Genomic DNA, 17,097 nt, shown 5'->3' with positions numbered 1-17,097 from the left:
ATCAGTTTTGGTATCAGAGCAAAGGGACGTCCAAACAAGGTAGATTCTCTATTTTCTTCTTATTCTTTTTGTTTGTTACCTTTTTCATATTTGCTGTTTGGCTCTAGTTCCATATTTGTTTCTTCTTCTTCATCTTGCATCTGGTTCTTTCTTGCTAAACCTTATTTTGCTTCTTATTGTGTTTCTGTTATTCACATTTTTGTTCATTATATGCTTGACTGAAATTGGCTCTTGGGATTTAGTATGACTTGTTTGTTTAAAAATTTGTTTTGTTGAGTTTGTCTTAGGGTTTTGGGTTAATCAAGTCAAAGCCATTATTCTAGCTATACATCTTGCTTCCTTCATTTTGAAATCAAGCATGAGAGATTATTTGGGTCATTGAGTTCGACTTACTAATTTGGCCTGAAACTGTACCAGCATTATTTGGGTGTGTTTAAGATGTTGGGTGTAAATTATGGGGGTTGTTTGATATCGTTTGCCTGCTGAACCAAAATTTTGCGGTAGACCCGATCAAATTATGTTCGCATAGCAAATAGATCCAGAAATTCCTGAAAATTTACAGGGTGTTTATACCCCATATCAGTAGTTCCAAAATTAAATTTCAGCTTAAAATTCAACCATTTGTATAGGGAACCAAAATTTTGCGGCAGAATCGATCAAAATAAGTTCACATAGCAAACATACCCAGAAATTTCTGAAAATTTACCGGGAGTTTATACCCCATATCAGTAGTTCTCAAATTAAATTTCAGCTTAAAATTCATCCGTTTGTGTGGGGAACCAAAATTTTGCGGCAGACCCGATCAAATTAAGTTCACATAGCAAATCAGCCCAGAAATTCCTGAAAATTTACAGGTTGTTTGTGCCACATTTGAGCTATTCTCAAATTAAATTTCAGCTCAAAATTTAATCGTTTGTGTGGGGAACCAAAATTTTGCGGCAGACACGATTACATTTGATTTACATAGTAAGTCTGTCAAGAAAAGCCTAAAATTCTACCAGTAATTAGTCAGTATTGGGTTGCATTTGCCTACTCAATTTCAGATCAAAATACACTCGTTTGCTTGGTGATCCTAAATTTATGCAATTCTTGGTGTATTGTGTGAACTGCTGGTAATTGTGATAAGTTGGTGGCAAACTTGGATATTTAAGCTTGATATCACTTCTTTAGGTGACAACTTTTCCAGCTTATTGCTCTTTTATTTTGGTGTCTTCTTTCTTGATTCCTTATTGCATTGCATTTCCATACTTGAGCTTTTCTTTTCTTGACTTCTTGAGTCACATTATTGTTTTTTTTTATTACTCGTTTTGATCCGTCACGTTCAAGAATTTTATTGTGTGTTAAATTTTTGTGAGTACTGACTTTTAGTTTGAGTTACTTGAGTTTGATAAGAACTTGTGGACATAGCCAAGAGAGGTAAAAGGCACAGAGTGGTGAGTTCATAAGAGGGGAAAAGCCTTGTTGAGTTAAACACGAGTGGAGTGTCCCCTGTTGAGTGTAAACACGTAAGGGAGTGAGTGAGGTGTTTTCTTTACACTAACCATTTTCTTGCAGGTCTGAAAACATGTCTAGAAGGGGTGATGGTAGTGAGGGGGAAGGTGAAAATCCATTCTACATACAGGCTATCAGATAACAATTTGAAAGAATGAATGTTGTGTGCAATGGAATCATAGATAGGTTGGAAAGATTGGAGCAAAGAGATAGGCAAAATGAGAAAAGGCCAAATAGGAGGGATCTTGTACCTCCAGTAGTTGAATCTGATGAAGATGAGGTTGATAACTATGATTTTGAGGTTGAAAGACCTAGGAGGGGTAGATATGGGAGAAGAGCTGAAGATAGGAGGAATGGGGATAGGAGGATAAGAAGAGAGGAAAGAGAGAGGAATAGGGTAGATAAAAATATCAAAAGTATTAAAATGAGCATCCCTTCTTTCCAAGGGAAAAATGATCCGGATGTGTATCTAGAATGGGAAAGGAAGGTAGAAGCTGTCTTTGATTGTCATCACTATTCAGAGGAGAAGAAAGTAAAGTTAGCAGCAGTAGAATTTACTGATTACGCTTTTGTATGGTGGGATCAAGTGTTGATTAGTAAAAGGAGAAATTATGAGCAATCAATTGCAACCTAGGGTGAGATGAAAACTATAATGAGAAGGAGATTTGTTCCTAATCATTACTATAGAGAGTTACATCAGAGGTTACAAAGATTGACTCAAGGTTCTAAAAGTGTTGAAGATTATCATAAAGAAATGGAAATTGTTATGATTAGAGCAAATGTAGAGGAGGATAGAGAAGCCACCATGGCCAAATTCTTGAATGGGCTAAACGAGGAGATTACTCATATTGTTGAGTTACATCACTATGTTGAGTTGGAGGATATGGTCCACATGGCTATGAAGGTAGAAAGGCAACTTAAAAGCAAGTCAAAATTTGGAGGAAATACAGGTACTTCTTCATCTTAGAAGTCTAACTGGAAGAAGGAGGATAGGGAAAATGCTGTTAGCAAATATAAGAAAAATGAGGAAAAGGGAAAGAAGGTGGAGAAGAAATTTGTAGAAAGTAAAGGAAAGGAGGTTGCAACTACTACCCGAAATAGAGATGTGAAGTGTTTTAGGTGTTTGGGCAGTGGACACATAGCTTCTCAATGCCCTAACAAGAGGGTCATGGTCATGAGAGAAAATGGTGAGATAGAAACGGAGGAGGAAATTGTGAGTGATTCCACATCTTCAGGGGAGGAGGATGCAGAGGTAGAATATGCTGCGGAAGGAAGTGCTCTAGTGATTATGAGAGCATTAAATACTCAAGTAAAGGAGGATGTTGGTGATGAATTGCAAAGAGAAACAATTATCCATACAAGGTGTCTTATCCAAGACAAAGCTTGTAGTGTCATCATTAATGGGGTAAGTTGTGCCAACGTTGCTAGTACTATTTTGGTGCAGAGATTAGGGTTGAGGACTTTGAAACACCCTAGACCCTATAAATTGCAGTGGTTGAATGAATGCGGTGAGGTGAAAGTAACAAAACGAGTGCAGATTTCCTTTGCAATAGGAAAGTATCAAGATGAGGTTATGTGTGACGTGGTCCCAATGCAAGCTGGCCATTTATTACTTGGCCGACCATGGCAATTTGATAGAAAGGTGATCCACGATGGGTATAAAAATATGTATTCTTTTGAAATGAATGGAAGGAAAATCATTTTGGCACCTATGACACCAAAACAGATTTATGAAGACCAAACAAGGCTTAAGCAAGCAATGGGCGAGGTAAAATCAAGAGTGGCCGAAAAGAGAGCAGAGAAGAAAAGAAGGAGTGAAAGGAAATTGACTGAAAATGTTGTGAGTGAGCAAGACAAGGGTGGTTGTGAGGAAAGAAAAGAGAGTAAAGAAAACATTCCAAGAGTGCTTGAAAAAGGTGAAACTTCGGCGCAAAAGGAGAGCTGTGCGGAAAGAGGGGAGAGAAAATTAAGCTTGTACGCTAAAGGAAGAGATGTGAGGAATGCCATGTTTGCCAACAAGCAAATGTTATTAGTTGTGTTTAAGGACTTTTGTTTATCCACATCTGACCTTGACCCCAATTTGCCTAGTGTTGTTGTCCCCCTTTTGCAGGAATATGAGGATGTGCTACCTGAGGAGATGCCAGCTGGACTACCACCTTTTCGAGGGATTGAGCACCAGATTGATTTTGTACCTGGAGCAGTTATTCCCAACCGTCCAGCCTATAGAACTAATCTTGAAGAAACCAAAGAATTACAAAGGCAAGTTGAGGAATTGCTAGCTAAGGGTTACGTGAGAGAAAGTATGAGCCCTTGTCTGCACTCCAGTCCTTTTGGTACCAAAGAAAGATGGCACATGGCGTATGTGTGTGGATTGTAGGGCGGTCAACAAAATCACTGTAAAGTATCGCCACCCTATACCTAGATTGGATGATATGTTGGATGAACTTTGTGGTGCTTGTGTTTTTACCAAAATTGACTTGAAAAGTGGATATCATCAAATTCGCATGAAAGTAGGTGATGAATGGAAGACTGCATTTAAAACAAAACATGGACTATATGAGTGGTTAGTGATGCCTTTTGGGCTAACTAATGCTCCTAGCACTTTTATGAGATTGATGAATCATGTGTTGCGTGCTTTTATTGGAAAATTTGTTGTTGTTTATTTTGATGATATATTGGTTTATAGTAGAGACATGAATGAACATTTGCATCATTTAAGAGCTGTATTCGATGTGTTAAGAAAGGAAAAATTATATGCTAACTTGAAGAAATGTTCATTTTGCATGGAAAAGGTTGTCTTTTTAGGATTTGTCATTAGTGCTAATGGTGTTGAAGTTGATGATGAAAAAATTAGAGCTATTAGAGACTGGCCCATTCCAAAGATCGCATCCAAGTACGTAGTTTTCATGGACTAGCTAGTTTCTATAGAAGATTTATTAAGAATTTCAGTACCATTGCAGCACCATTGAATGATCTTGTCAAAAAGAATGTTAATTTTGTTTGGGAACAGAAACAAGATGATGCTTTTTTACAAAATTAAAGAGATGTTATGTTCCGCTCCTGTGTTGGCTTTACCTGATTTTTCTAAAACTTTTGAGATTGAGTGTGACGCATCAGGAATAGGTATTCGAGCCGTTTTAATGCAGGATAAGAGACCAATAGCATACTTTAGTGAGAAGCTTAATGGAGCAGCTTTAAACTATTCTACATATGATAAGGAGTTGTATGCATTGGTACGTGCCTTGGAAACATGGCAACATTACCTTTGGCCAAAGCAATTTGTCATCCACACAGATCATGAGTCATTGAAGCATATCAAGGGGCAAAATAAGTTGAGTAGGCGTCATGCAAAATGGGTTGAGTTCCTTGAGACCTTCCCATATGTGATTCAATACAAACATGGGAAAGAAAATGTGGTGGCTGATGCCTTATCTCGAAGGTACAACCTTCTTGCCCTTCTTGATGCAAAGTTATTGGGATTTGAATATGTGAAAGAATTATATGCTGAAGATAATGACTTTGCTAGAGTGTATGCAGCTTGTGAAAAGAATGCTTTTGAGAAGTTTTATAGGCATGATGGATATTTGTTTAGAGAAAATAGATTGTGTGTGCCTAAGAGTTCCATGCATGAATTACTTGTGAATGAGTCTCATGCTGGTGGATTAATGGGTCATTTTGGTATTGCCAAAACTTTATATGTATTAAAGGAACATTTTTATTGACCGAATATGAAAAGAGATGTTGAAAGAGTATGTGTTAGGTGCATTGTGTGTGCTAAGGCTAAATCTAGAGTTTTGCCACAAGGTTTGTATACACCTTTGCCTACCCCTAGTGATCCTTGGGTTCATTTGTCTATGGATTTTGTGTTGGGATTACCTAGGTCTAAACAAGGCCATGATTCAAATTTTGTTGTTGTTGTGAGTTTTCAAAATGGCACATTTTACTCCATGCCATAAAACTGATGATGCTACAAATGTTGCAAATTTATTCTTTAAAGATATTGTTAGGTTGCATGGCATACCTAAGAGTTTAGTTAGTGATAGGGATGTTAAATTCCTTAGTCACTTTTGGAAGGTTTTGTGGGGAAAATTGGGCACCAAGTTGTTATTTTCCACCACTTGTCACCCACAAACCGATGGTCAAACTGAAGTAGTAAATAGGACACTAACTACTCTTTTTGCGTCTTGTGGTTAAGCAAAATTTGAAGTCATGGGAAGATTGCATTCCACTTGTTGAATTTGCATACAATAGAAATGTGCATTCTTCTACTGGCTATTCTCCATTTGAAATTGTGTATGGTTTTAATCCTTCAACTCCTTTGGATCTTTTACCTTTGCCTGTGAACGAGCTTGCTAGTTTAGATCGAAAAAGAAAAGCAGAATTGGTGAAGAAAATCCATGAACAAGCCAAGCTTCAAATTGAAAAGAAAAATGAAAAATATGCTAGTCAAGCCAACAAAGGAAGGAAGAAAGTCACATTTCAACCTGGAGATTGGGTAAGGGTTCACTTGCGCAAAGAAAGGTTTCCCTCTAGAAGGAAATCAAAATTACAACCAAGATGTGATGGACCTTTGCAAGTCCTGGCCAAAATTAATGATAACGCCTACAAAATAGACCTGCCTGGTGAGTATAATGTCAGTGCCACCTTCAATATTGCTGATTTATCTCCTTGTGTTGATGCAGGAATAGATTCGAGGACGAATCCTTTTGAAGCAGAGGGGAATGATGAGAATCAAGCTACATCCACACCAAAGGATTTCATCCAAGGTCCAATTACTAGAGCTAGAGCTAAATCACTTCAGAATTTAATTTGTGAAATCATAAGGAGCAAGGATTATGAGCTGGAATAGCATGAAGAAAATTATAAAGAATTAAATTTGGTGAAAATTAAGCTTAGAAGTGACCAGGTGTCATGTGGAGCATTAGGTTACATGGAATAACCTGTAGACATGCATGCACCAGATCCAACCCATGTACATGCATTTGCTGGCACCTTTTTCAAGGAATATTCCATCTGTTATAACCACCTCTCTTTTGGACTTAAATGCCTTTATTTGCTGCTGTATTAAATTTACTTTTTGTAAGGAGTTTTTAGTCTTTTGATAGATTAATTTTTGTTTGGACTTAAAGCTCCTTACAGCTGTTATTAAAGTAGGGATATTTTTGTCTTTAGTTTTGAAGCCAAGAGGCTATAAATACAAGTGTAATCAGAGAGTGGAGGACACACTTTGAATATTAATGAGAGATTGTTTCTGCTCCTTTAGTGAGTAAATTGGCTGTTACCTTTGTTCTTGTGAAGCTCATTAACTTGCTGAGATTCTATCTTGCAAGGTTTAATGTGCATAATATTATTGGTTTATTCATTCTTCATATGAATTAGGTCAAGAATCCCATTTCTGAAATTTTCTTTGAATTACACAACAATCTGATTGTGCTAGTTCAAAGATTCAAATTCATACATCTTGATTTGGTGCTTTCCATATTGTTCATTTAATTCTTGAATGTGGGTTTTCAAGTTACCAATTGCTTGAAGGTTCACATCAAATTGAATTAATACAAATATTGAACTGAAATGATAATAATAACATGAGATATATCCTTAAGGATATGCTGAGGAGTTGTGTCATTGAGTTTGAGGGAAGTTGGGATAGATATCTCCCACTGGCAGAATTTGCATACAACAATAGCTATCAAGCTAGCATCCAAATGGCCCCGTATGTAGAACTCCAATGTGTTGAACTGAATTGGGTAAAGATAAACTGGTAGGGCCAGACCTGGTGGAACAGACTGAGGAGAAAGTAAAATTAATCAAAGTTAATTTGAAGGTTGCCTCTGACAAACAGAAATCCTACGCCGACCTAAAGAGAAAAGAAATATAATGTAACACCCTCATTTGTATAGCCTGGTATATTTCACTATTCCGGTAACTAGTATCAGTCCGGACAATTAAGGGGATTAGAACCACATCTAAGACAACTAGAGAAGCCATAAACACACATAATTAGTAATGTTCAATTAGTTAAGTATAAATAAGAAAAATAAAACATAAGAAGTTAAACGAGCTGAGAGTCATAGCGATGGGTGACCTTCTCGGGAACAACTGCGAAGTCATTTTAAACTCAAATTTCGAACCGTAAAATATGATGCCGCGGTCCTTAGGACCCTTATAAACATAGTGGAAAAGAGAAAATCACGAAAAAGAACTATTAAGCCAGTTAAATAATTAGGTCAGGGAGCCGAAAGAAATATGGAATTAATTGCAAACCGGGATGAACTGGCGAGGGGCAATTTGGTCAATTGACCCCGAGAGCTGACTCCTGACCTAACTGTCAAATAAAATCGGAGAAAAGAAAAGTCTGGGATCAAAAATTAAATTAAAGAACTAATAGAAAAATAAATAGGAAAAAAAAAAAAAGAGAAAATGGAAAAGTCGAAAGGTGATGACATCATGCATGACCTCATGCATGATGCCATAAAGAGTAAAATTAAGTTATTTACTTATTTGGATTTTTGGTCTTTCATAAGACTAAAAACAAAGAAAAGAAAAAAAAATTAAAATCATCTCATTTCTTCTTCTTCTTGGACGTCCCATATCTCTCTCTCCCTCACCACCATGTGCAACCACCATTGATGAATGCATCAAGCTTCCATAACTTGATTTTAGCTTTTCAAAATAAACCCTAAACCCTAAAAAGCTTCCAATCTACACTAGAAAAGAAGATTGAGGGAGAAGAAGAAAGAAGAAAGTGAAAGAATTGGTGGATTGTAAATCAAAGAATTAAGGTTAGTGCTTTTCTTCATTTTCTCTTTGAATCTATATTTAAGTAGTTAAGTTATACTTGGAAATATGCTTAAATGAAAAGAAAATTGGTTGAGAGACTAAACTGATTTTCGGCCTGCTTGGTTATAAGGATGATTTGCATGAATTGAATGGTTTGAAAGGGGTATATAAACCTTAGTTAGTTGAATGATTATGGTTAAAGGCATGGAATCAAGTAAATGCAAAAATTAGTGTGAATTAGGGTTTAGGGACCAAAAATGTGAATAAGTGCTAAATGATGTCTTTGACATAGTTTAAGGAGAGAAATGGTCATTTGTGACCTAATTAAGTGTGTTAGACGTGTTTGAATCAAAGCCAAATTCGGGTTGGGTATGCACCATGACTAAAAGTCAACTTTGAGGGATCAAAAATGAAATTTTACAAGTACAATTGGTATGAGACCAATTGGGAATGAAAATAAGTACTAAATGACACAATTTTCATTCAGGAAGCATGCCCAAAAAGTGACCAAAACCTAGTGAACAAATTGACCAAAGTTGGAAAATTATAGGCTGCCCTGTATAAACTGACCAAATGAATAGTGTTTGTTCATTTAGTCATAACTCGAGCTATGCAGGTCAAAATGACCTGAAATTTTACCAGTGGTTAGATGGGATTAGACCTAAAACTTTCATGAAGAACACTAACCCAAATTATGCCATTAACCCAATCAAATTACTGAGCAAAATTGGATCACTGAATCTGCAGGACTGCAGATTTACCATATGAATAGTAAAGTTTCAATGGCTATAACTCTCTCTAGAAAACTCTGATTTAAGCGATTCTTGAACCGATGGAAACCTAAGACATAGTATAACATTTCATATGAAGAAAATTAGACCAAATTATGGACTTAACTTGATCAAATTACTGAACAAAGTTGGAGCAATAAATCTATAAAACTAAAATTTGCAGCATGAACAATAACTGTATTTTGGCTATAACTTGAGCTATAAAACTCTAATTGGAGTGATTCAAAAAGGAGAATAAACTTAAGATAATAGGGAACATTTTCTATGAAGAAAGTTTTGCCAAATTCCAACAGAAAAATGACCAATGAAACAGTGCAACTTAGGACTCCAAAATTGAAAATTTGGCAATTTTGCCTAAAAGACCTAAGTTTTAAGAAAATGACCAAAACCAATAAATTTAGTGACCAAAATATGGTATGTGAGTGAAGTTGGAGTTTCCACACCTATTAAGCCTTAGAAAGTCAACAATTTGACTTAAATAGTGTAGTGAATAGTAACTCGAAACACAAAAATTTCAAGAACGCCGAGTTTAGCACATTAGAGTTAGGTAAAAGTAAAGCTAAATTTATTTTGGATTTATGTTAAGTTATAGTACTGAAACATTATAAAATTGTGTGTTTTAGTTTGAAAGAATACCAGGAAAGAACCCGAGGAACCGAGTCGAGGCCAAGAGGCGACTCGCTTGAGGTTTGTGCACAACATCACTATGCTTTAAATTTCATTAATAAAGTGAATGAAAATGAAATATGCATTTTACTTTTGCTTTGAATTGTTGAAAGTTTATTGTGACCTTATTTATAATATTTTGATTTAAATTGTGAAAGTTATTGTGTATATTTGAAATGACAATGTTTAGCAAATTGTTAAGATAAGTTTTGAAACCACAGTATCATGACCATATATTTGAACACCTCACTAGCACGACTAGTGGGGGTAATTAGTTTTGAATTTTGATTCCTTCTCTGGAGAAGTGTTGAGGTGTGCCAGTAGAAGAGGATTTGAATGGATATCCATATATTTGAGCTAGCTAGCCTTGTGATGTGATTCTCCTTAGCCTCTTGCTATTGAGATTATATTTGTTTTGAATGGCATGATCTAACTGTGAGTTTTATGAAATGTGTTTGATACTTCGAAATGAAATTATTTGGAATAAAATCTCATAATTTATGTTTTATGTTTAACTCGCATGCTCAGTTCAATTTTTGAATAAATGTGATTTAAATTCTACATAAAGATTATTTTAGTATGTTGTGCACCACTGAGTCCTAGTACTCAGCGATGGCTATTATTGCTATCGCAGATTTAGAGACTAGAGGAGCAGCAGAGTGAGCTGCTAAGGATTATCGAGCGACTCATCCTGAAGTTATATCGGGTATATTTTATACCCTGATTGTATAAATTTATTTTGATATATGTAATGTACATAAATATATGGACATGTAAATTTGGTCTTGAGCAGTTTGTACAAAGTTTGTATAAAGTTGTAATAAAATTTAGTTTAGATTTTTCCAATGTAGACTTTAGTATGATGTATATATAGATTATTTGTCTTTAATGAATGTAAATGTTTTATTTTAATTTGAATGAGATTGATAGATATTATTTTAATGATTATTGAATTTTTGAAAATTGAGAAATGTTGACTGTTGAATTTTGAGACTTGAGAAATTGGTTGAGATTGATTATGAAATTGAAGTAGTGGTTGAGAAAAATTATTGGAAGTGTTTTTTACAGGTATTTGAAGAACTGTTTTCTCAAAATATAAACGGAACTCTGTCAAAATTTTTATAAAATTTTGACAGAGTGAAAAAAATAAAATAAAATAAAATGAGCTAAAAGTTTTAACTAGTTTTAATTTTATTTAAATGTTTTAAATACCTATTAGAAAATGCTCACCACTTATCAAAAATAAGAAAATTGTTTTAAAATCCCTTATAGGGTACTTAATGAGTTATCGGTAGGTGAAGTTCAGTAGTTCATTAGGTATTCTACGGAATCATGTTATGCCTTACAAAGGGATAAGGTGTGACATATAATATGCAGTTGGCGACAAAGTGTTCCTCAAGGTGTCACCGTGAAAAAAAGTATTGAGGTTTGGAAGAAAAGGTAAGTTAAGCCCTAGGTTCATTGGCTCATATGAAGTCATAGAAAGTGTGGGACCAGTAGCCTACAGGCTAGCTTTACCACCAGAGCTGGATAAGATCCACAATGTGTTCTACGTATCTATGCTAAGAAGATACCGCTCAGATCCTTTACATGTCATCTCCATGGAAGAAATTAAAGTACAACTGGATTTGACATATGAAGAATAACCCATACGGATCCTGGCTCGAGAAATGAAAAAGTTGAGGAATAAGCAGATTCCACTAGTAAAAGTGCTTTGGAGGCACCACAACACCGAGGAGGCAACTTGGGAAAATGAAGAGATGATGAGGCAATAGTTCCCTCAACTGTTTGCATCAGGTAAATTTCAAAGATAAAATTTAAATTAAAGGGGAAGAGTTGTAACACCCTTATTGAAGCAATTATGTGCATTCTACTGTTCCGGTGATCGGTGTCGGTCCGGACAGCTAGAATGTTTGGAAAAAAACACATTTAAACTAAAGTGAGGAACCATAATTAACTCAAATATTAATAAGAAAAATTTAGCAAAAATTTTAGAAATAAAATACAACCAAGTTAAATGAGCCGATGCCCTAGCGATAGGTAACCCAGTGGGAAGTTACGGCCCTCGCAACTAGAAGCCTCAAACCCGAGAGAAAATTCATAAAATAATTTTTAGGACTCTAGAGAAGAGTCATTGAGATTTCTATGGCATTAGAATGCCAAGAAAATGCTTAGAAAAGTTTTTAAATCGGTACAGATGATTTTGGCTCAATAAGCCAAACGGATCACATTTTGGTCATTTCATCTTCAGAGATGATTTTTGGCTTACTTATCCGTTTAAGTAAATAATTATTATGATCTAAAATATGAATAAATATTACTAAAAATTTAATTGAAAATGAATAGAAAGAAAAGAAAAAAAATGAAGAAAAATGGGACTTTTGACATCATATGATGTCATTTTAAATCCTCCCACCCAATCACATTGTGACACATGGCAATAACTCATTTAAAATGACTAAATGGGCAGAAAATGAAAGAAAACAAATCAGTTTCTTCCACCTTCCTCAGCTGGCTGAACCAGCTCCAAGGTATTCCACTATTGCCATCACCAACCAAGCTTCCTTTCCCACCATTTTACACCATAAAATCCCTTGCTCCTTTCATTAAAAATTTTCCTTACACCTAGAGCAAGTCTTGGGCAGCAAAAAGAAGGAGGAAAAGAGAAGTTATCAAGCTTTGGAAATTATCTAAATCAAGGTTAGTGCCCAATTTATTCTCTCTCTCACTCAATTCATGTTTAAGGACATGATATAAGTTGAAATTGTAAGTTTCATGCATAAATTAAACTTTGAGAACTTGGAGACTTAAACAAAAATAAGGTTTGCTCATGTAATGGTATATGAACATTGTAATGGTTAATTAGTGACCATTTGACTATATGTGAGGAGGAATTGAAGTGATTTAGGACAATGGAATTAAGGTTAGGCATGCTACCCTTGGTGACCTGTAGGACTGGGTGTGAGTCCAGCAGCTTTGGGTAGCTATAACTAGAGTTGTGTAGGATCAATTGGTGCAAGGCTAATTGGACATGAAACTAGACACATAATGGCACAACTTTGGTGAAGAAACCCTACCCAGAAAACCAAACCAAGTTGACCTAAAAACTACCCTAATCCGGGTGACCAATATGCAGTCCCTGGAAAATGACCAAATGAACAGTGTTCATTTATTTAGTCATAACTCAGTGTAGAAAGGTCCAATTAACCTGAATTTTTACCAGTAGAAAGCTGAGACATAGCCCTACAACTTTCATGAAGAAAACAAACCCAAATTTTGACCATAACATGTCCAAAAACTGACTTGTAGTCAGTGTATAAAAACTGCAGAATTGATTCTGCCCAGAATTTCTGGAAAAATTGCAATCCGGCCAGTTATGGTGTTTAGGCCATAAGTTGAGTTAAAAAACTCCAAATAGAGTGATTCAAAAAAAGAAATGTAACTAGGCACAATAAGGAACAACTTTGATGAAGAATATTTAGCTAAATTCTCATTATAGAATGGCCTAATGGAACAGTAAACTCTAGCACCAAAAACTGAAATTTTTTATTTATTTACCATTGGTTAGAAGTATGGATTGACAACTAATGCAACACTTTTGGGAACCAAAATGTGGTAAATTTATGTGATTAGGACTTATGTAGCTATTATGCATTGGAAGTCAATAATTTGACCTAAATAGTAAAATGAATAGTAACCTTACTTGTAAAGCATGAAAATTCAATCAATAACTTGGTAATGTGCCCTAGTACACCTAGTAAGATTGGTTTGGATAGGTTGGCATGCCAATAGGGTTCAGTTGGCAGTACTGCACATGACATTATGTGTCACACCCTACCCCTCTGTAAGGCATAACATGATCCCGTAGTATACCTAATGAATTACCAACTCCGTCTACTGATTACCCATTAAGTACACTACAAGGGATTTTAAAAAACTTTTCTTACTTCTTTTACAGTGGTGAGTACTATTTATAGGTGTTAAAGACTTTGATGAACTGAAGTGAAACAACTAACTCATTTGGTTTATTTAGAATTTCTGTAAAAATTTTGGCAGAGTGCCATCTATATTTTGGACAAAACAGTTCTTCAGAAAACCTGTAAAAAGCACTTCAATATGTATTTGCAAATCTCAACTCCAACATATTTTTCAACACAACATATTTCTCAACTCAAATCCATAGTGATTTTTCGAAGACTGAGATAAAGGAAATATAATACAAAACTATTCAAGTAAATGAAATCTCAAATTTACATTTACAATAATTTACATTTAATTACATACCAAAATGTTTTACAAGAGTTTTTATACAACTGCTCAAATAATTTACATACATATTATTACATGCTTACATCAAAACCTATGTACATGGGTATATCTATGATATACCTGGAGCTGATCTGAATGTATCCTCAAAGCAACTTAATCACTGCTCTATGCTCTTCTTACCTGCGACAGCATGCAAAGCTATCACTGAGTGGTGAACTTCGATGGTGCACAACTATAATTTAAAACATAGTACAATATACATTGACAAATTTTCTGATAAATAATTTGAGAATCTGAATACTGATCAAATTCCAAAACTCAAAATATTCATTGCCAATAATGTAAATCATTTGTATAAATGACTTGGAGCACAAAATTCAATTTATCAAATCATGACTATCCATTTAAGTAATTCCAACAAAATCAATTATACATAAATCATAATTGAAATCACCATTCCTTACCATTCAAAAGCCATTCTGTATCTCAAAAATCATTATGTATCTCAAAAATCATACTGTATCTCAAAAATCAATCTTTATCTCACTAACTATGCAAGACTAATCCGAAAGGGCCATATTCGATGTGATTCTAACTCCCTATGGTCGGGGAGGTCGAATCTGATTCTAACTCCCTATGGTCGGGGAGGTCGAATCATCGTGCCTGATACCATCACAATAATGAATCTTCCGCAAGGGCCATAACGATAAAATAAACTTAGATCTAACCTCAAATCGGAGGAAAATCTAAGCACATTACGCGTACCATGGTAATCAAAACACAACTAACTCCATTGTCTTCTCAACAAATGAGAGAGACGGGTAATAACCTAATCAAGCATCTATAGTGAGATATAAAACAATATCACAATCCATTTAGTGAGCATAAATCACAATATAATTCGATTCAAAGTCAATTCTAATATCCAATAATTTTTATGCTCATCACAATTCAAATCATAAATTTGCATTTTTCCATGAAAATTACCTTCACAATTCAAAACATGTTCTATCACAATTTTCCAAAACATAATTTGTTCAATCCATAACAATGCTTAATACTTGTGGAAATACCATTTCACAAAGCTGAATTCATACATACTATAACTATTTTCAATAATCATTGAATTAAATCCAATGCTTGTTAAACATAATACATAAGAAAAATATGTCATTTAATCATATGAAATATTCAAAACAAAATCAGTTAAAAACTAGTTGTGCACAAACCTCTGATGACTGTCTCCCTGATCTGGACTCAGTGTTTCCTTCCCTTTTGCTGAGTCCTTGTTAACTGAGAAACACAATTTGAAGTGTTTCAGTGCTAAATTAAACTGTCTCTATCGATGGTGTTTGGTAAATAATGCACTGAACTCAATTATTCACTTAATCACCTAATATACCGACCCTCATTGCGTTTTAGGTAAATTAGGTTTTAGTGTCGTTAATATGTCACATTCGATAGGGTTTTAGGTTTGGTACGTTTTACCAAAGTCATTTCCTTGTTTAGTGCATTTTAATGCAAATTGCTGGATTCCGGAACACTGGTTTGACCTAACCGGACGATCTAGTTCCCTCGGTTTTCGGGTTTCGGTCAAAACTACAAACTTGTAGATCTATGTCTTATTGCACGCGGTGCAAAATTTCAGGTCAATCCGAGTTAAGTAGACCAAGTTATGGTCATTACACTATTGCTGGTCAAGTGGTACCATTTTAGGTCAATTTTAGGTCAAATTGGTCAATTCTGGTTCGGCCAGTTTTTGGACCCGAACTTGTGCAAGTTGTTTGACTTGCTTATGGTCATTTCTGGGCTTTGGTGTCTTCATAAGACTTGTAGGTATGGGTCTTAACTATTTTTGGTCAAAATTTCAGGTCAATTGGACCTGGTTTGAGTGAGTTATGGCCTAAACACTCACTGCTGCCCAATTGGTCATTTTTCAGGTCCTAATTGCACCTAATCCGAATTGGTCATTTTTTTAGGTCACCTTGCAAGCAGAATTTTGGCATGGTTTCTCAATGAAAGTTGGCACATTTTGTGCCTAGTTTCACCTCAAATTGGTCTCATACCAATTGAGGTTACACATTCAAGGTTATAGGCTAAAATATACACTGCCCTCAATATGCATTTCACACCCCAACTTCAAACACACACTTACCTTTGCCATTTGTTTACTTACCTACCAAACTGTTTTGGCACATTACCAAAAGCATTTTCTACATTACATTAGCATTATTTTGGGCAGATTCCAATCACCCTCAACACACCAAATATCATTCACAATTACAATTTCTAAGTACCATTACAAACACACCTAAACATTACAAACTTTACATACACTTTACAATGTTAATTTACATACATATCATCAATCATTCTAGGTCAATATTCTGCCCACACTTCCTTCAATATATACCATTACTCAAGTGTCCACAAGCTGCCACAAACCATTCTTCAACATCACATTGCCGTCCCATATACCAATTCCCATCAAAGTGCATAATTCACCATATAAACATGAAATAATTCACTAAGTTACTAAATCACCATGATTAACATTATTTCTCATCAATTATATGCACAAATACCTCATCAAAAACGTGACTCATGGCTGTCCAAAATGAAGACAACAATAACCCTTCAAACTCAAAATTTTCCTTCACCAAACTAACACCCATAACATGAACATAAACTTTAACAAAGAATTTCTCAAAAATGCAAACTTACCTTTAATTGTAACTTGCTAAACCTTCACCAAACTTCTCAAAATTGGTATCAATATCTTCCTTGTGGTGTGTAGACCATTTTTCATGAAGCTATTTAAGTGATTGGAGTTGAAAATGGGGAGTGCATGGAGCTTTGAAGAAAAACGTTAATGGTGGCTTTCTCCTTTCTTTAAATTCGGCAACATTTAATCCAAATGGGGAAGATGAAGTTTCAGCTGGTTAGTGGACTTACATCAGCCATATTTATGTTTAAATAAATCCCTAGTGGTCCACTAACTAAGTTTAAATCATTTTATAAGTTAAACTTTCACTTAATCCCACATTAACCCATGATTTTAGTTATTTACTTTAGGTACCACCCAATTAATTTTTCATTT

The sequence above is a fragment of the Hevea brasiliensis genome, chromosome 1, assembly GCF_030052815.1.
Source record: "Hevea brasiliensis isolate MT/VB/25A 57/8 chromosome 1, ASM3005281v1, whole genome shotgun sequence".
NCBI lineage: Eukaryota > Viridiplantae > Streptophyta > Magnoliopsida > Malpighiales > Euphorbiaceae > Hevea > Hevea brasiliensis.
Note: the sequence above shows the minus strand (reverse complement) of the source record.